This window comes from Gymnoscopelus braueri (genome assembly GCF_963280865.1).
Source record: "Gymnoscopelus braueri genome assembly, chromosome: 13".
Lineage (NCBI taxonomy): Eukaryota > Metazoa > Chordata > Actinopteri > Myctophiformes > Myctophidae > Gymnoscopelus > Gymnoscopelus braueri.
The window spans coordinates 54,080,421-54,105,908 of NC_137615.1; the positions used below are offsets into that span (position 1 = coordinate 54,080,421).

General features: G+C 42.0%; 1 protein-coding gene and 1 long non-coding RNA gene across 3 annotated transcripts in view; one reads left to right on the top strand and one right to left on the bottom strand.

Annotated features, from left to right (window-relative positions):
• Positions 1 to 25,488, bottom strand: part of LOC308099698 (syntaxin-binding protein 4) — a gene marked incomplete at its 5' end in the record, with an annotated part of 329,176 nt that overhangs the window by 219,783 nt on the left and 83,905 nt on the right. The window lies entirely within an intron of this gene.
• LOC308099263 lies at positions 8,130 to 11,486 on the top strand. Of its 2 annotated transcripts, none has more exons than XR_013934373.1 (6): positions 8,130 to 8,238; positions 8,915 to 9,095; positions 9,208 to 9,358; positions 9,816 to 9,945; positions 10,072 to 10,185; positions 10,359 to 11,486. It is a non-coding gene; the product is annotated as an uncharacterized lncRNA (long non-coding RNA). The 2 variants fall into 2 exon arrangements; XR_013934374.1 differs by having other exon boundaries at positions 9,816 to 9,906.

A 25,488-nucleotide genomic window follows, 5' to 3' on the forward strand; every position in this document is an offset into this window, starting at 1 on the left:
GACACACTATTATTTGAATCTTTTTTGTTTTGTTCTAAATATGAGTTTATTATAAGTGCTACTGAACGCAAAACAAACAAAAAACATGGCAACAAATAAGCCAACCAGTGGTAGATAATAATGTCCATTATGCTTTCTTGTGATTTTTTTTGTATTCTTTTTTTTAATTTTTTTTATTAATGGCCTCTTTGTCATACTACAAAACTAGCAAAAATCTACAAGCCGATCTACAAGCTCACAAGCTCTATATAGAGTGAGCTCTATTTTGTTTCAAGTGAAACTGGAAGTGGTTAAGTGTGTCTGTGGGTTTTATTAATATTGAATCAATGAAAAGTATTAACAACTTCAACTTATAAACATAACTTATTTGAGCAGTATATATAGTAGGAATACACACACACACACACACACACACACACACACACACACACACACACACACACACACACACACAGTCAAAAATAGCAGATGCACAAGCTCGCAGCGTGCCACGAAGTGGCGCGCTATGAGCTTGTAGATCTGCTATATATTTCTTTTATCTAAGCCACTGTATTAAATACTGTTCTAGAAAACGTAAGTTGCTATATTAAAGCTAAAATCTAAAATGACAGATGCTTTCCCGGTTTTAAAATAGACAGACTGATCAGCCGGCTGCCTGCTCTGATTAATGTATCATTTTGCTTTTTCCAGTCAATTTGGACAGACATGGAGGCCGCTGTCATTTAAACTCCCGCTGAGATTAATGTCCCCAGTCTGGGCCTGTACAAACATAATTAGCACGATGTATTAACGATCATCATCCTTTATCAGAGACTTTCCCCCCATTGCCCTGTCTCTTTTCGTACACGTGCGATGCCTAAACAATGTCATCGCACGTAATTACGGGGCCAGGCTGCCAGCATGGCTCCGTTTTGGTATAGGCATTATTTTCCTTCTCCTTCTTCTTCTTCTTTTTCTTCTTCTGCCACTTTTCACAGTTCTGGCTGAACCGTGCATACACTTTTTACGAAACTCGGCCATAAGATAGATGGTCATGAAAAACTATCAAGAAATAAATCTCACAATCTTTCGTCAAAAGGTGGCGATATAGCACTCAATTGAAAATGCCAACTTTGAACAGGTACAACTCATGCCCTGTTTGACCTACAGCAATAAAACTTCAATACACACATGCGTCTACTCATGATGAACAACTTTCACACTCTGACTTTTGACCTTTAGATCTCCCACCATTTTGAATTATATGAAAAACTGTTAAAACCTATCTCCTCCTGGGATTTTTGAGTAATCTGCACGAAACGTTTTACACATGAACTTTGGACCTATGCCGACAAAACGTTGGGAGCGGATTTTTTCTAAGTGAAAAAATGAAGCTTTAACACTTGCATGACTAAGCTATCAATATGACCGATTTTGAGAATTTAAAGTGGATTATCTTCTCTCATGAAGCTCTGAGAAAGTTCCCCTTTCATGACTTTTCCTAAATATTTTTTTCAAATCATCTCCGTTTTTTTTTTCTTCTGAAACGTATTATAAATATGAAATATATACCATATATACCATCCCAACCGTTATATTTCGGCTAAATTGACCGCTCTCCCTCTCTCTACCCCAGGCAAGAGCAGTTGACACCTCTAGACCCCCCGCAGAGCGGCCCGTAGACGAGCAGACTCCCTACGCAGCAGCGAGTCCATGTTGCCATGTCTGCTTATTATAAGCGCTTTGGGCTTGTTTTTCGCGTCTTTCTATTATTAATAATATTATAATTATATATATAATTACATTATAATGGTAATACTTTTCTACTCCACTACAGCTCAGAGGCAAATCTTGTACTTTTACTTCACGACAATTATTTGAAAACTTTAGTTACTAGTTACTTTGCAGATATATATATATTTTCATACTTGTTTAGATTAGAGCTTCATGCATTTTTATTAGGTATATATTTATATAGAAAGGTCTAACCAGGGACTGGTGTTGCAAATTAGCCTCGGCTATTACCCCATTCATGCCTCGCATGCAGTAACATTTTCATAGACCTGACTTATTTCTCTCGCAAAATTTGGCGACCCATTTTCAACTTTCCCTTTCACTGCAAAGCGGTGGAAAAAGATAGGATCTACAAGCATACAGCTTGTCACGCAGCAACTGTTTTATGCTTGAAGATCAGATATTTTGCGCAGGATTGAGCACATTTGTGGAACATAGCATTGTGTTCACTTGTTGCACTGAGGGAGCGGGAGGAGGAGAGGAGACGCGTTTGTCAGCGACGTGGACAGCTGATAGAATGAGAGCTTTACGCTCAGACAATAATGTGAATATTATTATTATGAATAATAATAATATAGGTTTGTCACTGGGTTGTTTACAAGTTACTATAGTTCGCTTGCTACTACTAAATTTAAAGCAGCATTACATCACGGTCATATTATGACAGTCATGACGAAACTTCAACCTGTTTTTTGCACTTTCTCCATTTACAGCCCTACATCTACATAAACGTTCGGATTTCAAATATAAAGTGCCTATAAAAAAAGGGATACACTTGTTGAATTCGCTGCTTTCATGAATGCAATTTGGGAATGTTATTTTTTCGTACTTGTTTAGATTAGAGCATGCATGTCCTTCTGTAAATGATTTTTTTATTAGGTCTTAGGTATTAGGGACCAGTCGAAATTTACAGAAGGGGGGGCATGGAGGAAATATATGTGCCCTAATTTAAAATGCGATGACCCTCCCTCTGAATGGGAAAAAAAATCAATGACCCTCCCCAAGTGATTAAAAAAAAAAGAATGACCCTCCCCCAAAAATATCAATGACATTTACCTCAGTAAAATGATGTCTATTATACACTAATCTTATTCCTAACCTTAACTTCGAGTAAATAAATTGACCGCAAGAAGTAACATTGCATCGCAGAAAATCAATGACTTGAGTGGTATTCGATACCGCAGACGACAGAGCGCACGGATTCAGAGTCTGACAATTTACTCAGGAGCTACCCGTACTGATAGAAAGGTTGAGTTGTCAGAAAGACTTGACCTTAATAGTATCGCTAAAAAGTCGCGCTGCTCGCGACGCATCATCAATAGAGAACACTTGCTGTATTAAAAACAAATATGAAAGACAAGCGCGGTATAATGAGAGGCAGGTGCCTGGAGTGCACATGTGATGTGTATGAAACCCAGAACGACATTGCAGCATGTGATTATTGTGGCCATGCCCCTGGCCAACACATGTAGGTTACAGTTGTGCCACCACCACCTGATAGTGATACAGCACCTGTCTCCAAATTTGACCAGGTATGTTTCGTTTTTTTCTACTGAAGCATCTGTTTTCAAAGAATTAGAATACATTTATAATGTATTTAGAGTGTGTGTGTGTGTGTGTGTGCAGGCGCGCGGGAAGTCCTTAATACCTAGGGGGGCTGTGCGTCGGGGCGCGGGCGCGCGATTTTTTTGCGATTTTTTGGGGGTTTTCTGTGTTTTTCCCCACACAAAAAGGCAGAAAGACAGTGTAAACACCAGGTTGAAGTTCATCCATGACCGTAACAGACTGCTATGATCCATAAAATATATATATATTATAAAAAATAAAATAAAATAAAACTTTTTTTTTTCTTTTTTTTTTTTTTTCCCATCACCAGGGGGGCTGCTCCCATCACCAGGGGGGCTGCAGCCCCCATAGCCCCCCCCTTCCCGCGCCACTGTGTGTGTGTGTGTGTGTGTGTGTGTGTGTGTGTGTGTGTGTGTGTGTGTGTGTGTGTGTGTGTGTGTGTACACACACAGGAAATAAGTCCACGGAAATAATTAATTTATACACACTTTCATAGACCTGCCTGCTTATTTCTCTCTCAAAATTTGGCAAACAAATTTTCAACTCTCAGCTCTTTAGAAGACAATGGAACCCCCCACTGTTTGGGGGAGAAAGTGTGAACTAGTCTGGAGAACAGAGGGAGACAGTGGCCAATAGGATAGCCTGATTTGGGGATCAAAATGACCTTTTTTCAGGCTTGGTGGAGGAGTATGAAACCTCAGTCATGCGAGTGTTAATGAGCCAATGAATATTGCAGTTTTATGACAATTATTCATCTGCCCCTAACACATACACGCAGACTCACATTTCTTTGAAACTTTGCGGTAATGTAGAGGGTCATTCCAAATATCACTGAAACCAATCTTACTCTAATTGGTCAAAGGGGGGCGCTATAGCGATTTTTTGAAAATGCAAACTTTAAACAGGCAAAAGTCATGCCTCGTTTGGCCGACAGCCATTAAACCTGCTTACACACGTGCCTTGACTCATGAGGAACATATCTATCACGTTGACCAGTAAGCTCCGCCCTTAGATTGTCTGCAATTTTGAGCAGTTTGAAAAACACTTAAAGGTTCTATGACATTCATTTTCACTTTTTTTATGTTTTTTTGGGGGTTTTGTGACCTCAATTAAACCCAAAAAATCTTAACTTTGAATATTCAGTGGATTGTCTGTGGTCTGGGGTTTTCTGAATAATTAGGCTGAAAAGTAATCTGAGCTTGGCCCTTCGGCAGTGAGGTCACAGCCGATTAATCCCGCCCACTCTCCTCCTCGCCCCTCCCCTCCCCTATCCTTTTCTTTTGGGGGGGGAGCGGAGCAGAGGCGATGATTGACAGGCAAAATCCCTCACCAGCGACACCCGCAGGCAAAGATCGCTTTTTTCATTGCAGTTGAAAAGGCTTTAGAAATGTGAGAGAAAAACACCTGCCATGGATCAATGGAGTGGAATTTTTTGTTAAAACTTTCTATACACGTTTGAAGGACCATGACAAAGACTTTTAATGTGTGGTAAAACTGAACGTCATGAAACCTTTAAACCTTAAAGCTGATTTTTCAGCTATTTGCGTGAAACTGTATCATCTGTGTGAATTCCTTTTTCACGGGGTCTGGTCTGTTGGTCCAATGGCTTTGTGCTTCAGCATCAGCCTCTGGATTGCAGGGTCGCTGGTTCAAGCGTCACCTCATACTGGCTGCTTTTCAATTGTATCGCACAAAACATGACTGTATCAATTAATGCATGTGCAACTGTTAAAGGTAACATGAAATGCTTCTTTGAGAGAGTATGTTTTTGCAATGTATGACAAACTTCATTGTGAAAATAGCCGATCTACAATCTCACAACTTTTCAGATAGCAACATTTTGTGAGCTTGTAGATCGGCTACTTTCACTAGTTTTCGTTCCGAGGAGACACAACAATGCCTTTATTGGTAAATGGTTTGTGAACCAGTGATCTAGAGTAGTTCGGGACACAGAGGCTTGGTTCATAATGGACGGAAATACTTATAAATATCAACAGACGCTATCAGGGAGGCCATATATCTAGCTCAATGAGAAGAGAGGCAGCCTTGGAGTCCATATGTTGCTGGTTCGATCCCTGTCAGCCACAATATATTGAGGTGATCATTATTTGGCATTATTCGGATAACACATAGTGTTTCTTGAGGATAGGCTTCGGCGTTGTTTTACTGAGGTTAGGGTTAGTGAGGGTTTAAAATGCTCATGTTAATTGCATGGTCTTCTTTCTCTCAAGTTCAGTCTTCCATGTTTCTATGGCCTATTGTGCATATTACTTATCATTGCTTCTTTCTTTCTTCCGTCTGCAATCACTGGCCCCGTATTATCGCTGCTTGCAGCTATATTTGCATTTGTTTTAGTACCTGTACTTTACTTGAGTGTTTGTATTTTGGATGCTTTCACTCCACTAGCTTTCACTGAAATATTGTACTTTTGAAAATAGCAGATCTACAAGCTAACAATTCGTCACATTATATATTTCCGATTTTGTTTTAAGGAAGGGAGAAGAGTCTAAGCTGTGTGGAGCGTTGTCCAGGGTGTTTTAGAGAAGGGAGAAGAGTCTAGGACGTGTGGATCGTTGTCCAGGGTATTTTAGAGACGGGAGAAGAGTCTAGGACGTGTTGTCCAGGGTGTTTTAGAGAATGGAGAAGAGTCTAGGACGTGTGGAGCGTTGTCCAGGGTGTTTTAGAGAAGGGAGAAGAGTCTAGGTCTTGTGGAGCGTTGTCCAGGGTGTTTTAGGGAAGGGAGAAGAGTCTACGACGTGTGGAGCATTGTCCAGGGTGTTTTAGGGAAGGGAGAAGAGTCTAGGATGTGTTGTCCAGGGTGTTTTAGAGAAGGGAGAAGAGTCTAGGACGTGTGGAGCGTTGTCCAGGGTGTTTTAGAGAAGGGAGAAGAGTCTACCATTAACCAGTGTTGTTTTCGTTAATGATGACGAAATGATTTCGTTAACGCCCCTTTTTTTCATGACAAAGACGTGATGTTGACGTGCTAAACATAGCTCTTTGATGACTAAAATATGACGAGATGAATGTGTGTTTTCGTCGACGAGACGAGACGAGACGAGACGAGACGAGACGAGACAAAAATGTTTTTGGGTGGGACGTTGAAAATGCATGAAAAGATCAAAATATTATAGCGATATTATTTCAATGGGGGGATTAGTGGCCAATCACAGGGAGGGTTCTAGGATGCATAGCAACATCCGGCTCTGTGATTGGTTTCTTTTCCTTCCTACCGGCCAGTGTTGCCAGGTATATTTATTATAAGTTTCCACCGAGAATTTAATTTGAAAATAGCAGATCTACGATCACGTGTCACTCGCGATGCGACACGTTGTGAGCTTGTCGATCTGCTATTTTCAAATAGCCGATGTATACAGTAGGTTTAAGTACTAAGTAGTAAGTGCTTATGTGGCCCATAGTTGCTTCTTTTGGGCTTGTTTTCCTAGACCTGGTTGCTTGTTTCTCTCACATAATTTGGCAACACTGATACCGGCTTCTGTTTAACACGTGTAGTTGTTGTTGTTATGAACGTGAAGAAGCGAGCCGAGTTGCCTATAGCTGCCTTATGATAGTGGGCATGTTATTAGGTTTCTGTTGGGAAATACAAGCTAATCATCTGCCTCCGATTAACATGGCGGCAGCGTCAACAACTAATGGGTTAGGTGGTCTGATATATGGACATACTACTTTACAATCCATCTGAAAGGAAACCAATGCACCTAACGGGAGAGGGAGATAAGAGACACCCGAAGGCTTGCCACGCTACTATATTTGCAACGGTAAGCTAACAGCAGTCCATTTACTGACATGTCGATGTTACTCGATAATTGGCACGTGTTAATGTTTTTCCTACTTCCTAAAAGATTTCCATAACAGCTGATGCTAGCTTCAGGCTAAAGCTGGCTTGTTTAAGCTAACGTAATAGCATTGGATTGTTTAGCCTTGCATCAAGACGGTCATCGGTCAGTCTTGTATCAAGGCTATGGATTGTTATGAGTAAAACATGCAGGCTTTTTTGGCTGGACAGGGGAAGCACGTACCCAGGTAGCAACTGAGCGTGACCGCTGACGTCAGGCTGGTAGTTTCGGGGCGTGCGGGGCGTGGGGATAGACCGACAACGCTGGTCTGTCCCCACGCTGAAGGGGTCTCGCTCATTGAAATGCGTGGCGATGTGTCGTGAGCGTCTATTGTCGCACCAGTGTGACGCTGTCCATGTTGAGGACAAGACTCTCTGTCTCTCTGTCTCTCAGTATTACTATACTTGTGAGGACTCATACTTGTGAGGACATAATAAAGCACGTTTATGGATCCCATTAGATTTTTTTTGCTATTTTTCACCCTGAACCTAAGCTTGGTGTTATTTAGTGATCAAAACAAAGGTGACCTAGGATTCATTCTTATTGTATTGTATTTACTCATTGCATTGTTAATTCTGTGTATTGGGATTTAATTCCTATTTAAAATACAATTAAATAATTTGCTTGTGTTACCTTTAACTATTATTTAATACTCAAGTGGCATATTGTTAATAACACACATTAATTAATTATGAATATAACTTCTTATGAAGTATAGTGAGATTGGAATAGATTTTTTTTTTAACTGTTCTTTAAAACATTTACTCATTTACTCTGGTCATACAATATAATCATGCACATGTTCAAATTAAATAGTACATTTTTGTTAAAAAAAGAAAGGGACTATGTTCTCTGGCGGAGGGTTACTCAGACGGAGGTCTACACATGCGGAGTAATATTCACAGCACTCCTCCCACCCTGTCTCTCAACGCGGAAGGAGGACCTTTTTAACTGTGCGAAAAAAGTCTGGTGTGTTTCCACAGAGACGGTCGGCAGTAACTCCTGCCCAGAACTTGCAAACAAAGTTATTTTTCTGAGCCAAGAGGTGAGTTTCAGCTTTTATGTGTCTTTATGTATATGTCAATTCACTTTTAAGCCAGTAATAATAGTTTTATTCGATCCTATTTTAGGTTTTTGCTCGGTGTACAGCCCATCCCCCACTCCCCTCTGAAAACGCGTGGAGAGTTTTTTCAAACAAACAAGTTGCTTGTTTGCTCTGAATTAATGCTAAGATATGTATTAATTATTTTTGAAGGATTTTATGACGATAATTACTTTCATTGATAGCTTGTTGTATATTAGAAATGGCGCGGAGAACTGTTTGGATTTGGCTTGTTTGTGTGTGTCTGTGTGAGCGTGTGTGCGCGCGCGTGAGCGTGCGTCGTAGACTACACAACATAATGTAGTTGGTTGGTTTAGCTGTTTAATTGTCTTATAAAGGATGTAATGACGATATTTACTTGCACTTGCTTGTTGTAGAGTAGACTAAACGGCGCAAAACTGTTTGGAGTTTGCGTGTGTGTGTGTGGGGGGGACGGTGCGTGCGTACACACTTTTCTATCATTATTCTATTGTTGTTATTACCTATGCTGCTGCATTGTCTGAAGGAAATATTAGTCCAATTTAGAATCCATTTATCTAGTTGTAATTCTAGTCTTGTTCAGTGCATACTGTTCATTACATGTAATGTAATGTGTTTTCTCTGTCCTCCTGTCTGTTAGGACTGTACCATCTGTATGGCGTTAGGGGGTCCTTTTGGCTACAAAGGCCCTGGGGTATGGCCCGTCTCCAGGGCAGAGTCGGTGGGGAGACTGGCCCAGTGCGGACACTGGCCCAGTGCGGACACCAGTACCACCTCCACTGTCTGGTGGCCATGTACAACAACGGCAACAAGGATAGCAGGTAGGAGTCCTCATAGCACTCCAGCTTACTCACAAATACACTGTTTTATCATCACTGCAACAAGACTGGTGGAGGTTTCAAGTTTAGGTGGTAAACCTCTCCTCTCTTCCAGCCTGCAGTATCCAACCTGTAAGACCATCTACAGTGTAAAGACAGGCAACCAGCCGGCAGGGAAGATGGAGTAGGCCTACCACATCATCCCCCACTCTTTACCAGGACACCCAGACCGCAAAACCATACGCATCATCTACAACACAATTCAGGTACGACACAGACCAACCATCTCTTTGGTATGAAACAGTGTTAAGGATACTTCCCCTAGAGAACTTTACCTACACCCTACATAATAACCACAAAGGTTTCTTAAAGACGTGACAGCCATTCATTAATGTAGTGGTTCCAGGTTGTGAGGAAATGTGATGGATCCTGTACATTTTAGTGCATGTATTCTGTTTTCTTTTTTTGTCTTCTAATCTAGTTTATTTAGGTTGGTGTAGTATTTTTTCTTTTGTATGTATTTTAGTATTGTTAAGTGTGTTATTGAATGTTAGTTTGTTCACAAAACCACAACAATTAGGTTGTCTGAGCAGAGATGATCTTGGTGTATGACTCTGTGTACTGTGGCTGGAACCAAATAAATTGCAAAAGGAAAAAGAAAAAAAAGTTTAGACTTTGATGATGATAAATTAATTGATGTGACCCCTCTCTCTCCCTGACCAGGGACCTGAGGCACCCGAACCCAGGCAAGCCCTACACAGCCAGAGGCTTTCCTCGACACTGCTACCTCCCCGACAGCGAGAAAGGCTGCAAGGTACCCACTATCCACCCTCCAAATGCACCAACTAGGACTGTACGAGTCAGCATCATATTATATTGATGTAAGAATTATATTTTCTGATTTTAGTTTAGTCTGCAATGAAGTTTACCAAGTCTAGAGGGTTTAAGTGGTCAATATAACATGTTTTCTCTGTTTCAGCTGCTGTCTTATTGGTGTGGTGTTGCTGTTCTGACCGTCTGAATGACCCGGACCCTTGCTTTCTACTCTGTTGAATGAAATCTACTCATCACTCCCAAAGACAATCTTGTTACGGTAATGTTTCATTGAGGATGTGTTGTTAAAATCTTTCACATTTAGTCAAGAAAAGACTGGGATCCCTGCGTCATTTCCAGGGGGTGTACTTGTTCATCAAGCTACCTCAGGCTACAGAAATAGGAGATGGCCTGTGGCTAAAGTGGTTAATATGTGTTTTCTCTGCTTTTCAGCTGTTGGTGTCTAATGGTTGCTGTTCCGGATCATCTGATGTCTACACACTCCTTGCTGCCTACTGAATGAAAGCTGCTCTGCTCATCACTTCACTCCAAGGACTTTCTTGTTTTGGATCAAATCGAAGAGTCCAAAACTCAATTAATGGACCAAATGTTTTATCAGCAAAGTATAATGTTCAATATAATGATAATGATATCCCTTTAACAAACAAAACTGAGTTCTCTTATAGTGGACCAACATCAAACGATACTCTTTCTGGTCAATGTCAGCTCTGATGGGGCCTCAGTCCTCTTTCTGTTTACTATAATACATTTTTAGGGTTAGCAGCAGGCAATCTGTCTACAGCAAGACTAAATACGTATAACTGTCAATGATGGTATTTACAATGTCAAAGATACACATGTATGTAGTTGCACTGTTTTATCTCTTTTCTAATGCTGGTATGGTATGGTATTGTGGGGTTTATTTTACTGCTTGTTTGACATATTGAGAAAATGCATATCCTCACTGTGGTAAGTCCGGAATTCAAACGTTTCTTGTGTAAAAGTAATAGTCATTATGCAGACTGTCCTAATGGTCTAAAATGTATATAAATCTAGCAGATCTACAAGCTCACAATGTGTTACATAGCAACCCATTGTGAGATTGTAGATCAGCTATTTTCAAATGGCTGACATGTATATAGGGCTGAAGTGGGTAATGTATGTTTTGTAATCAAAATCTACAAAGTAACTAAAGTTGTCAAAAAATATAGTAAGTACAATGTTTGTCTGAGATGTAGTGGAGTAAAAGTACTGAAAATTGGAAATACTCCAGTAAGTAAAAATACATCAAAATGGTGCTTAAGTGCAGTACTTGAGTAAATAAACTTAGTTACTTTACACCAGTCCTTCTCAAACTTTTTTCATGTCAAGGACCCCCTAATTGACACTTATTACCCCGTGGACCCCCATTTGAAAAGATAAGCCAGGGACCCCAATAAGAGAAGGTTTTTACGGCTCTCTAGCAGTGATTCTCAACCATTTTAATTTCAAGGACCTCCAGTTTGACATGCATTAGGCTACGGACCCCAATTTAATGGCATTTATACCTCTGGGACCCCAATATACACTGTAAAACCAATGTTAATCGAACTCTGAGAGTGTACAAATGGACCCAAAAGCAAAATGGACCCGTAAGGGTCCATTTGGTTCCATTTGTACACTCTTACAGACCCACAAGGGTCCATTTGTACACTCTCAGAGTTACAGACCCACAAGGGTCCATTTGGTTCCTATCAATCATTTGACTGTGGACCCCCTGGAACCCCCCCAAGGACCCCACTTCAAGAACCAATGCTTTACACCACTGACTATTGTTACAGACAAGAGAAGCCCAACAGAACTGTGATAGCCCACATCATCCTGCTTTGTACAATTGTGATTGCTTTATGCATTTGTAACTTTCTTTTACTATTTTAATAAAACGAAAAAAAACGAAGTTCACATCTGGGCTCCTTTATTACATGTGTTTATATATAAATATGTGGGAGGGAGGGGGGTTTACAATAAATGGGGGGGTCATATACGAGGGGGGGTTCGCAATATATGGGGGGGGGGGGGGTCATATACGACAGCGCCACACTACTCGGCCGCTCGCGGGTCCACCCGGCCCGTCAGCGCTACGCCTGGTGTGCGCTCGGCGCAGCGCACGGTAAACGCTGATCAAGGACGTCACGTGGAGACGTCGGTTCGCGACGAGCGGACGCTCCGGTCGGCGGGGAGTGGAGACGTCGTCACACTAGAAATCTGACATGATTTGCTACCTGGGTAGGGGTTCAATGGTTGTTTGCGTCATGACTGGGACGTCACGAGGAAATCCTTGGAACTCAACAGTACAGTACCTTAATATACCTAGTTCTTACATAAACTATGTACAGTACAGTATATGTACATTATAATTTTCCCATTGCTTAGAAAGAGGGTACCATGTGGTTAAGCTATTAGACGTTTTTCTTTTGTTTGTTGTTTGGGCACACACACAGGACTGTGTGTGTGTGTGTGTGTGTGTGTGTGTGTGTGTGTGTGTGTGTGTGTGTGTGTGTGTGTGTGTGTGTGTGTGTGTGTGTGTGTGTGTGTGTGTGTGAGCTCTTGCTTTCTGTCTCTTTCTGTCTGTCTGTGGGTTGTGTGAGTTTAAGTGCCAGTTTAGTGCTACTATAATGTACACAACTGTCAAAAATACATAATTCTTAGTAGGAATACATTTGCCTCCTGTGTGAATTGTGCATATGAATTGGATGTGGTAGGTGTACGTTACTGTATTTTTAACATCAGTCATAATGGTGGTACTTGGAGTGGAGAGACAAATATTTTCTGGGTGGTAGGCCTACTGTTAAAAAAAAGGCTGATAATGAGAACCTGATCTAGGCTATTCTATTTTCTGAACATGCAGTATTTTGTGTGAATTACAGTATGTGTTGTAACACACGTTGTAGCCTATTGTGTTATCCCCTAAAACAAATTATATATTTTATGACTGTTAGCAGTCATATCTTAAATACAATATCTGTATTGACCCAATTAAATTAGTTAACATACATTATTTTATTTTATTTTATTTGTTTGACTAAAACCAATGACTAAAACTGGACTAAAACCTTTTGAGTTTTCGTCGACTAAAACTAGACTAAAACTATCAAGGATAGAAATGACTAAAATGTGACTAAAACTAATAAGCTTTTCGTCCAAAAGACTAAGACTAAATCTAAAATGCCTGCCAAAAACAACACTGCCATTAACCACTTAATACATCCCTACGTATATACTTTGGCTATTTGAAAATAGCCGATATACAAGTTCACAACGGGTTGCAAATGTGACGCGTTGTGAGCTTGTAGATCTGCTATTTTCAAAAGATTTATATACATTTGAACACTTGTGAAATGGGACATTCTGCATAATGAGTACTTTTACTTTTGGTACTTTAAATACATTTTGATACCAATACTTTTGTACTTTTACTCAAGTAAATTTAGAATTATGGACTTTTACTTGAAATAGAGTATTTCTATATTGCAGTATTGATACTTTTACTAAGTAAAACATTTGAGTACTTTTTCCACCGCTGGGTGACATGCCCTTTGCTGTTTTTTATAGTCTTAAGTATAACACAGAGCTTAAGAAGTTAATGTATGTTTTGCATTAGTAATATAAATCTGCAAAGAAGGCTGTCAAATAATTGTATAGTGGAGTAAAAAGCATGATATTTGCCTCTGAGATGTATTAGACATAATACTAAAGTACAATAACTTAACCCATTAAGACCTGAGGCTGATTCTACAAATGCTAAATCAGTAGTTCTCAACTTTCAAGATCTTAAAAAAATGTTCAAAAATAGCAGATTGCAAGCTTGCAGCGCAGCACGAAGTGACGCGCTGTGAGCTTGTATATCTGCTATTTTTGAATAGCCAACACAAATGCAAATGCTAACGCAAACGCAAAACACTAAAATGACACAGATGCCGCTTTGAATGGTACAAGTACAGCACTTGAGTAAATGTACTTACTTAGTTACTTTACAGCAGTGGTTCTCAAAGTGGAGCTTGTACATCTGCTATTTATTTGTTTGTTTGTTTTTGAAAAATCTCGAAAATGTTTGGATCATTTTGAATACATTTGATTTAGGGCAGCATTACTGCCCTAAACATGTAGTGTTGTTGTTAGTAGGAATAAACACAGAAGCACCCGGGAGGAAGTGGACTAAGAAAGGAGAGGAGCCAACCCGAGTTCCTGTTTCTACACAAAAAATTAGGTGGTGCCCCCAGAGGCACCCTTTTTTTTTACTGAATGGGTTCCCAGATTGGGAGGTTGAATATAAGGCATGCTGCAGCATTCTTGATGTGGAGCTATAGTTTTTTGGCAAGCAACCCCGTCATGGGCTGGGGTATAAATGAAGCTTAATAGCTGCCTGGAGGAATGATACGGTTATTTTGAGATCATGTTGGATGTTGAGAGTTTAAGCTGTTACAGCTACCAGGTGGGAGAACGCACTCTGAATGTAATTAATACTGAGGACATAGTGCTGACAGCATTTTAAGTATACTGTGTGTATGCAGTACTGTATTTAAGTACTTTTTTTTAATACCTTCCTCCATTTCTAGGAAGGGATGGGCTTACGGAAATGCGTTATGAATTAACCACTTGAGCCCTATTTCAAATATAGTGTGTGTGTGTGTGTGTGTGTGTGTGTGTGTGTGTGTGTGTGTGTGTGTGTGTGTGTGTGTGTGTGTGTGTGTGTGTGTGTGTGTGTGTGCGCGTGCGTGCGTGTGCGTGCGTGCGTGCGTGCGTGTTTTTGATCTGATGGGTCCAAAGAAACCACCGTCTCCCAATCAGCAAGCCGCTTACAACCTGGTGAAGAGACAGCAGAAGATGGCGGAGGAGGTCAAACGGAGAGTGGGTGCATGTGCGCCAGGCTAGACAAGCTAGGGTTTATCATCCCCGCAGGAAAGAAGTACACTTTCAGCAGGGTGACCTAGTCTGGGTCAGGTTTTTGTTTTTGTCTATGTTTTTGGGGTTTAAATGTCAACATCAATGTTAATGGAATGATTGATTGACGGGCCGTGACGCTCGTGGATAGCTTTATAGACTGTCTAAAGCTATTCGGTGGGATATAGCCAAGGCCATCAATACCAGTAGTACTCGCCGTTGAAAGGAGTGTGCCCGGCTGTCATCTACTCCGGTGAGAATGTTTATTGTTTCTTTTCCTATCCAGCGTTTTTCGTTTGTCTTTTTTTCCATTGTGGAGACTGAACGTTAAGTTATGACAACTGTCATAATTTGATACAAGTCATTCAGATAAAGAACATCTTCTGAGCTTAATCTGTGTCGGTGTCTGTTGTTTATAATGTGAAAGCCATTGCATGCTACGGTTTTGAGACCATTTTTTTTCTTAAAGAGGATCATTAGCGACCCCTGATTTTTAAGTAATTGTTGATAGCAATATCTGTATGTATGTACGTATGTATGTATGTATGTATGTATGTATGTATGTATGTATGTATGTATGTATGTATGTATGTATGTATGTATGTATGTATGTACAATTAGAAATCACCACATGCAATGTATTAATAACAATACTAAATATAGCTGCAAGCAGCAATAAGCGGTTTCGAGGGAAAAGGCAGAGGCAGGAAGAGGCAGGAAGAGGCAGAGAGAGAGAGAGAGAGAGAGAGAGAGAGAGAGAGAGAGAGAGAGAGAGAGAGAGAGAGAGAGAGAGAGAGAGAGAGAGAGAGAGAGGCAGTTAGAGAGAGGCAGTTAGAGAGAGAGAGAGAGAGAGAGAGATAAAAAGTGAACATGCATTAATTAACAAAGTCATGATTTTTGTTCAGTAAATTATATTTGGACTGGTTAAATTGGGGTTTGAACCAGGGACCTACAGACTTGCGGGTAGACAGTGTACTAGTCTGGGAGGCATTGCGTCGGAGCTTGGACAGCAGGGGCGTGGCCACTGCGTTGTGATTCAAATCAACAGCCAATGAAGAAAAGGGGGCGAGATCCACATGCACTGGGTGTTGCATCTAAATAGGATCGACGGGAAGCAATTTCCCCTTGAGAAATTGCGGCCGCCATTGTTGTGTACTGCTGTTTGCCTCTCGTCGGACTTTTTAGACGAGTTGCACAGCTCTCAGACCGGTAAGAGGCGTGTCCGCTCAGATTCTGAGCGTATGTTACATCCCGCCCACCAATACCAGGGCTCTGGCCCAGAAGTTCCTCGCCGAGCTGGTGAAAACTTCTGGGAACTCAGATTAACAGTGTACTGACTGAGCCATTGGATAGACAGAATTGGATTTCATGTGTGGTAATTTATCATACAGCATGGGTTGCTTATTATATACATACAAGCTCATAACGCGTCACATTGTAGATCGGCTGTATGTGGTTACTGTAGGTGTTGTATTAATAATTACATCTGCAAAGTAGCAAGTGACTAAAGCTGTCATATGCTGTAATTGTAGTAGAGTAGGAGTAACACAAATGGAAAGTAAAGTAAAAGTACCTCAAAATTGTACTGTGCTTTGTAAGCACTTGTATTGGTACTTTGGTACTACACTTTTCAGCACCATTGAGGAGCCAATGACTGACAGGCTAGGTATCACCAGGTGCACTAATTGCTAGAGTACAGAGGGACATGGGTTGATATTAATGGTATTAACTCAAAATTTATATATCACACAGCTTAGATTTTTTGATTAAATCGGAGAGTGATGTAAAAGAAATCTGTAGTGTAAAAGTTGCACGTTCATCAAATGTCAATGTATATTGTGTCTTGTGTCTGGGTAGCTCAGTTGGAAGAGCTCTTGACTCTTAAGGTCATGGGATCGAATCCTGGCAAAGGCAACACTGCATATGAGTAATCTGGTTCCCTGGTGTATAGAGCATTGTTACAGGTATAGACTCATTTGTTTGTTAATGTTGCTACCCTTTAAATGGCCATGGCCAATAGCGTGGCATTGGGCGCTTACAGTTAAATATTTGAAAAACTAAACATTATTTCAAAGAAAAAGCCACCAGGCCACAAATGAGTTGTGAGTGAAGACAGGTGTGATTGGTGATGAGTGAGAGCAGGTGAGAGGGGTGGATCCAATGCATGGGAATAAGGATATAAGGATAATTCCTTTAACAGGTCTGTGCATGAAAGTCCTTACGATCTTGTTTCCAATGAGGGCCTGTGAGCAATTAGGGGTTAAGAGTCTTGCTCAGGGACAAATTTCATTTCATCGACATATTTGCTGGCCTGGCCTGGAATCGTACCTGGGGCAACCAGGGCCTCTGGCTCCCTAGGCAGGCTCACTAACCACTCAGCTATGGCCGCCCCTCAATAGGGGGAAGGTTGCTGACTAGATGACTCTTTTCTACACCCACCCTCACTAACCTTCACCTCAGTAAAACAACGACCTAACCTCAAGAAACACTATTTGTAAAACGAAGAATTCGCAATGATGATCACTTCAACACATTGTTGGGGACAGGGATTGAACCAGCGATCTATGGATTGACAGGGTGCCTCTCTTCTCATTGAGCTAGTGATATGGCCTCCCTGATGGTGTCTGTTGATATCTATAGGTTCTTCCGTACGTTATGAACCGAGCCTCTGTTTCGCTAACTACTCTAGATCTCTGGTTCACAAAACATTTACCAATAAAGATTTTTTTTTGTCATCTCGGAATGGAAACTAGTGAAAATTATTGATCTACAAGCTCACAACGCGTTGCTATCTGAAAAGTTGTGAGATTTTAGATCGATTTTCACAAGAAAGTATGTCATACATAAAAAACAACTACTCTCAAAAAAGCATTTCATGTTATTTAAAAAAAAATGCACATGTCTGAATTAACTGGGTCATGTTTTGTACAATGCAATTTATATATTAAATGCAATGAGTGGGTTTTGAACCGAGGACCTTTGGAACATGAGGCTATTCTTTATTGATTGAGCTATTCAATCCACAGCCTCAGACAGTGAGAAAGGAAAATCCAACAAAACAAAACAAAAGGGCGAATGAAGTACATCATACATTGAAAATAACTACTTTCAAACAAGCATTTCACGTTATCTTTAACAATTGCACATGTATTCATTGATACAGTCATGTTGTGTGCAATGCAATTATAATGAAGCCACATGAGGTGGGATTCGAACCGGCGACTCTGTGGTTTCAAGGCAGATGATTAAGCGATCATGCCATTGGACCAACAGACCTGAACTGGTGAAAAAGGTGCTTACAAATTTGACACAGTTTCACGCAAATTGCTCAGAAATCCTGGGTTTAAATGTTTTTCAAACTGCTCAATATGGCGTAAAATCTAAGGGCGGAGCTTACTGGTCAAAGTGATAGATATGTTCCTCATGAGTCAAGGCACATGTGTAAGCAAGTTTCACAGCTGTCGGCCAAACGAGGCATGACTTTTGCCTGTTTAAAGTTAGCATTTTCAAAAAATTGCTATAGCGTTTGACCAATTGGAATACGATTGGTTTCATTGATACTGGAATGACCCTCTACATTATTGCAAAGTTTCAAACAAATGTGAGTCTGCATGTACGTGTTAGGGGTAGACGAAAAAATTTCATAAAACTGCAATATTCATTGGCTTATAAAAGCTTAACGTTTTCACTTATGGAAAATCCGCTTTGTGCGTTAGTCGGCATCGGTCCAAAGTTCATGTGTAAAACATTTTGTGCAGATTGCTCAAAGATCCCAGGAGGAGATAGATTTTTACTGTTTTTCATATAATTCAAAATGGTGGGAAATCTAAAGGTCAGAGGTCAAAAGTCAGAGTATGAAAGTTGTTAGGCATGAGGAGACGCATGTGTGTATCGAAGTTTCATGGCTGTAGGTTAAACAGGGCATGAGTTGTACCTGTTCAAAGTCAATTGAGTGAAATAGCGCCACCCTTTGGCCGATAGTTGTGAGTTTCGTTTCTTAGCCGTTTGGCATAGCCCTCTTCCATATTGCCGAGTTTCGTAAAAAAGTGACCACACGGTTAGGCCAGAACTGAAAAAACGGCGGAAGAAGAAAGCCAAGGAACGTAATAAGGCTTTGAGCCTGATAGGCCTCGAAACCTTAATGTCTCCTTTCCTTGTTGTTGTGGTATTTGCAGCTGAAATGTGTCCTCTGCATGTAACCCAGAGGGTGGAACCGGCGACCTTCACATTCCCAGACGGCCTCTCTACGTGTGTATGTGCGTGTGTGTTTGTGCACGTTCAACTTAATGAGTGAATGGCGTGTGTATATGTGTGTGTGTGTGTGTGTGTGTGTGTGTGTGTGTGTGTGTGTGTGTGTGTGTGTGTGTGTGTATGTGCGTGCGTGCGTGCGTGCGTGCGTGCGTGCGTGCGTGCGTGCGTGTGCGTGCGTGCGTGTGCGTGCGTGCATGTGCAGTCAGTCCACTGACAGAATGTGCTGCACATTGCATCATCAGAATGATGTAAAACAGTGAAACAGAAATGACAGCATGGAATGAGAGATAGTGGTGGAGTAAAATTTTCACTTAACTCAAAATTGTTCCATTTTTCTTTCACCCCCCCAAAATTCCCCTCTACAGTAGATGGGCTATTTTTGAATAGACACATTGTACAATAGGGCTTAAGTGGCACTATGTAACTTTTGTTTTAATGGATATAATATAAGTTTGTCCAATATGTATGGTAGAGTATGTTAATACAATATAACGTATACAATTGGGGTGGTGTATTTTGTCTCCGTGCTCTTCTATTGAGACATTTAGATGGTGTCAAAGGTCATGTCTCACCTAGACATAGGATCTGACACTCATTTTTACCTGATGGTCAAGATTCAATGTATCCCCTGAGCAAGCAGGCCGGCTCTATTAGCTCAATGGTAAAAAAAAGAAAAAAAAAGAGAATAAGATAAGAATGTCTGAAAACGGGTTCAAATCCAGCTTTAAAGACGGGGTGCCGTGATTTTCAGTGATTTTTCCCCCCCTAAAACATAATCATCAGGTATTATGGTTATACTGAGGAAGATTTTTTCAAAAAAGTGTACAGAAAGTGTTAAAATTATGTTTTTATGTGGACACGCCTCCAGTTCATTAAGTATGCCTGGTTCTCACCTTAGCACCTCCTCCACCACCTTAGCACCACCCACGTGTCCTAGTCCCTCCTCCTCCTCATGCCCACACCTGTTGTGTTATGATAATGAGGGGGAGGGTATAATTTTACTGTGTCATTAAAGTGCTGTTTTTCTATTGGCACGTTTGACCCTCAAGGTTTCAGCCTCCAGGAAGAAACTCAAAATAGAGAAGACATAAAACACCATAAAAACACCACCAGGGGGCTTAATGAAGTTCTATCAACCTCATAGACACATGAAAAACAGAAAAAGTGCAAAACCATGGCACCACATGGTAATAATCTAAATCCTCAAAGCACCTAAAAAAAAGAATATACTAATAGATTAAAACATTATATTACAGTCATTTAGCAGACGCTTTTATCCAAAGCGACTTACAATAAGTGCATTCAACATAGGTAGGGAACGAAACTACTAATCACCAGAAGTCTTAAGTGCATTCTCTTCTAAAACAAGCAACTAAGAGTAGACCTAGCGCTAAGGTAAAAGTGCAATATATCAGCTACCTACTTTCTTAAACAGATGAGACAAATAGGAAAATCAAATGAGCAAGAGCTAAAACAAAAAAGTGTATCGAATAAACAAGATACAATAAAACAATAAAACAAGAGTTCGTACAACTAGTTAACAACAAGTAGGCAAGGCGAAGAGGAAGGGTAGTGTTTCCTGAAGAGGTGGGTTTTCAGCCTGCCGCGAAAGATGGGCAGTGACTCTGCTGTCCTGACATCAGTGGGGAGTTCATTCCACCACTGTGGGGCTAGAACAGAAAAAAGCTGTGACAGTGTAGATCGGCCAGAAGGACCCTTGAGCGACGAGGCAACCAGTCGCCCCAAGGCGGCAGACCGAAGTGGTCGGGCAGGGGCATAAGCATCGACCATAGCCCGGGGGTAAGAAGGAGCTGTTCCTTTCACTGCCCTATAGGCTAGCACCAGGGTTTTGAACTGGATGCGAGCCGCTACGGGGAGCCAGTGTAGAGAACGGAGAAGGATAGTTGTGTGGGAGAACTTGGGGCGGTTGAACTCCAGACGAGCCGCAGCTTTCTGAACAAGCTCTAGAGGTCTGATGGCAGACGCCGGGGCACCAGCAAGGAGGGAGTTGCAGTAGTCCAGGCGGGAGATGACAAGAGCCTGGATGAGCACCTGGGCTGCCTTCTCCGTGAGGAAGGGGCGAATCCTCCTGATGTTTTAGAGGAGGAATTTGCAGGACCGTGTCACTGATGCGATGTTTGCCGAGAACAACAGTTGCTCGTCCAGGGTCACACCCAGGTTCCTCGCAGTCCGAGTTGACGTCACCACAGCATTATCAATGGTGATGGCCATGTCTCGGTGCGGACAGCCCTTCCCCGGTAGGAACATCAACTCGGTCTTGTCCAGGTTGAGCTTCAGGTGGTGCGTCGACATCCACTCCGAGATGTCAGCCAGACAAGCAGCAATGCGTGCCTCCACTTGTGTGTCAGAGGGGGGGAATGATAGGATCAGCTGGGTGTCATCGGCATAGCAGTGATAGGAAAAGTCATGGGAGTGGATAACAGCACCAAGAGATGTAGTGTAGAGAGAGAAAAGAAGAGGACCCAGAACCGAGCCTTGGGGAACCCCAGTAGTGAGCCTGTGTGGTTCTGACACAGATCCTCTCAGCATCACCTGGTAGGAGCGACCCGTCAGGTAGGATGCAAACAGGGAGAGTGCAGAGCCTGAGACACCCATCCCCTCAAGGGTGGAGAGGAGGATCTGATGGTTCACCGTGTCGAACGCTGCGGACAGGTCCAGGAGTATCAGGACGGAGGAGAGAGAGTTCGCTCTAGCGGCATGGAGCGACTCCGTCACTGCCAAGAGGGCAGTCTCGGTCGAGTGACCCACTTTGAACCCAGACTGGTGGGAGTCCAGGAGGTTGTTCTGGTGGAGGTACGAGGACAGGTGGTTGAAGACTCAAGAGTTTTAGATAGGAAGGATAGAAGGGAAACCAGTCTGTAGTTCTTGATCTCAGAGGGGTCAAATGCCGGTTTCTTCAGGAGGGGGGTGACTCTGGCAGTCTTGAAAGCAGAGGGAAAGCAACCAGACGTCAGAGATGTGTTGATGAGGTGGGTCAAGAAGGGAAGAAGTTCAGGTGCAGTGGACTGCAGCAGAGTGGATGGGACCGGGTCCAGGGAGCATGTGGTGGGGCGACTAGAGTTAACAAGGAGAAGGACCTCGTTAGGGGAGAGGGGAGAAAAGTGGGATAGAGAGGGGAGGGGGAGGGAAGAGGAGTAGATGAAGGTAGAGAGGGAGGGGTGGAAGGCAGACGGGTGTGGGAGGGAAGGAGGATCGGATATCGTTCACCTTCTTGTCAAAGATCGTCAGGGAGAAGGGATGAGGAGGGAGGAGGGGGTGGTGGTTGCAGGAGAGGAGAAAGTTTCAAAGAGTTTTTTAGGGTTGGAAGCAGAAGCCTGAATTTTAGTGCAGAAGAAAGCAGCTTTAGAGATAGAGAGGAGGAAAAAGTAGAAAAGAGAGATTGGAAGGTAAGAAGGTCCTCCATTTGCGCTCAACCGCTCTCAGGCTCCGTCTCTCAGTTCGCACTGAGTCCGACAACCAGGGGGCAGGTGGAGTTTGGCGTGCAGGCCTGGTGGTGAGGGGACAGAGATTATCCAGAGAAGAGGACAGAGTAGAGAAAAGAAGATCTGTGGCGGTATCAGGGGCTAGAAGAGCGAAGGAGTCAGGGGCAGGGAGAACAGAGAGAACAGAAGGGAAAAGATCAGTGGGGGAAAGCGAGCGAAGATTGCCACGCGAAGAAGAAGAATTTCTTACCTTTTTCACTAGAAAGAGGAGTGATGGAAAGGTTAGCAGTAGAGCAGCATCTGGTGAAGATCAGGTCCAGTTGGTTGCCAGCCTCGTGGGTAGGAGGAGATGGGGAAAGAACTAGGTCGAAGGCGGCGAGGAACGAAAGGAGAGGGTCAAGTCACCAAGAAGGATGAATCCAGAGCTATCGACAGGGAAGTGAGAGACTGAAGTGTCCAGCTCCTCCAGGAAGCCACCAGAAGGACCTGGTGGGCGGTAAACAACTGCAATGGTGAGCTTGACTGGATGAGAAACAGTGACCACATGAAATTCAAAGGTGGAAGGGGAGAATTGTGACAGCGAAACCAGAAAGTATTTCCATTTTCCGGAAATCAACAGGCCAGTACCACTGCCATTTTAGAACCACGCCTTTTGGTTCTAAAATGGTGTGTAATGGTTTCTGTGATTTTATTGTTCCACTGTGTGCCTGATGCTCTGGCTATATTCAACTTCATCATAACATATTAAACTGCGTTTATATTCAACAAGGTTCAACCTTGCAATTTACCAGCAATTTACATGATTTACAACAAATATATATACAATTAATAATAATAAGGTGTAATAGTGTGTGCGTGTGTGTGTGTGTGCGTGTGCGTGTGCGTGTGCGTGTGCGTGTGTGTGTGTGTGTGTGTGTGTGTGTACATTAGCACGTGGCGGGGTCAGCCAGTACAGTGTGAGTGACAACAATGCAAAATTTACTTGAGTAAAAGTACAAAAGTATTGGTATCAAACTGTACTTAAAGTACCAAAAGTAAAAGTACTCAATATGCAGAAATGTATAAAAAATCCTTTGAAAATGGCAGATCTACAAGCAAAATAAACTAGTGCGATAACATTATAGTACATGTTATTGTTGGCTTAATTTTTGGTGTAGCACTACCTGGGGAAAAACACACCAGCTAGCCGCCACTGATGACCAATGAACAAATGAGTGAATGAATGAATGAATAAATAAATAAATACTGTACATTTGGTTAAACTGGTTATTTGGTTAAAACTTCCAAAAGTAAGTGCATGCATTTAATTCGGTTTGACCAAAAGCAGGGATGAAACATTATCCCAACCGGACATAAGAATGAATGACCCCGAGGGGGGGATATTAAAAGAGTAAGAGCAAAGAGCAAAGAGCTGTCTTGTGTGTCCAACACCATTTACGAAAACAAATACAAACTAGAAAAAGTGCTCCTCGGAGCACAGGTCTCCGCCAGGTCAGGTAGGCTATTGTGGCCCCCTGGTGGCGCTATAATAGGCCAACGTGAAAAGGGTGCCATTTCTTCTTAGGCCTTGCACGACAATCGGACACTGACTGCATTCATGATTTGAGGCATTTTGTTAAAAACATGTGTTTCGCTAAATTAGACCTGTTGGTGGCGCTATAACAGGCCAATGTTAAAAGGGTGGCATTTGTTCCTCAACATAGTGTGAATGTATGTGCAAAGTTTGAACGCAATTGGACGTTCATGATTTGCGGAATTTTGTTCAAAACAAGCCAATAATGCAAACTTCAGATGTCAATCTTAGCCAATCAGTATGGAATATGAAAAATCAAACACATCCGTCGTGATCACATGACTATAGAGATCATGTGTACCGATTTGCGTGAAATTTGGATAAAATTGGAAGGAGTAGTATAAAATAATGTGTTTTACATAAGTCGGCCTCCTGGTGGCGCTATAAAAGGCAGATGTGAAAAATGCAGGGCAAAGGTTTTTCCTTGACCTCTAGGGAGTGTGCATACAAAGTTTTACACAGATCGGTGCAATTATAGGTAAAAACAGGAATCGGCCTGTTATAGCGCCACCATGAAGCTGATTTGAACATTTTGAAATGGTAGTTCTTCCTCGGCCTAATGGGAATGTGCATGCAAAATTTCACGGAAATTGCATGCTGTGTTCATGATTTGAGGCATTTTGTTCAAAACGGAGCACTCCTGCAAACTTTGGAAATTTGTTTTAGCCAATCAGGATGGAATATGAGAAATCTGAAAGACCTGAAAGACCAGTATCTCTAAGGCCCTATAGAGATACTGTGTAGCGATTTGCGTGATTTTTGGACAAAATCTGTAGGAGTACTGTCAAAAAATATGTTTTGCACAAATTGGCCTCCTGGTGGCGCTATAAAAGGCCCATGAGAATTTGGGGCAAAGGTTCTGAATTGGCATCCAGGGAGTGTGTCTGCACAGTTTCGCTGCGATCAAGACAACGGTGCCGGAGATTAGCTGGTCACAGACGGACGGACGGACGGACGGACGGACGGACGGACGGACGGACATTGGGAAAAACATACTCTCTCGCCATGCCTTTCGGCCTGGCGGAGACAATAAAACGTAAAGAGTTGAAATATGGCGATACAAGGTGTCTGTCCGACAGCAATGAAATCCAACTGTGTGTATATTACAGCAGTGGAACTCTTTCATGTCAAGGACCCCCAAAATTATATGTATTTGGCTGTGGACCCCCAGCTCAAAATATGTTGTGCCAGGGACCCCTAGTAGAAACATAAAAAGTTTAAACAATATGTATATAAAATCGTCAAGAGTCAATCGCCAAAGTGTAAAATATGGTTAAAGTGGTTAAAATGATTGTGATGCCATAATTAACTAATTAGGCTGGGGACCACATGTAACCCCTCATACCCCCCCGGGGGTCCCCGTACCCCACTTTCAGAACCATACAGCATGTACAAC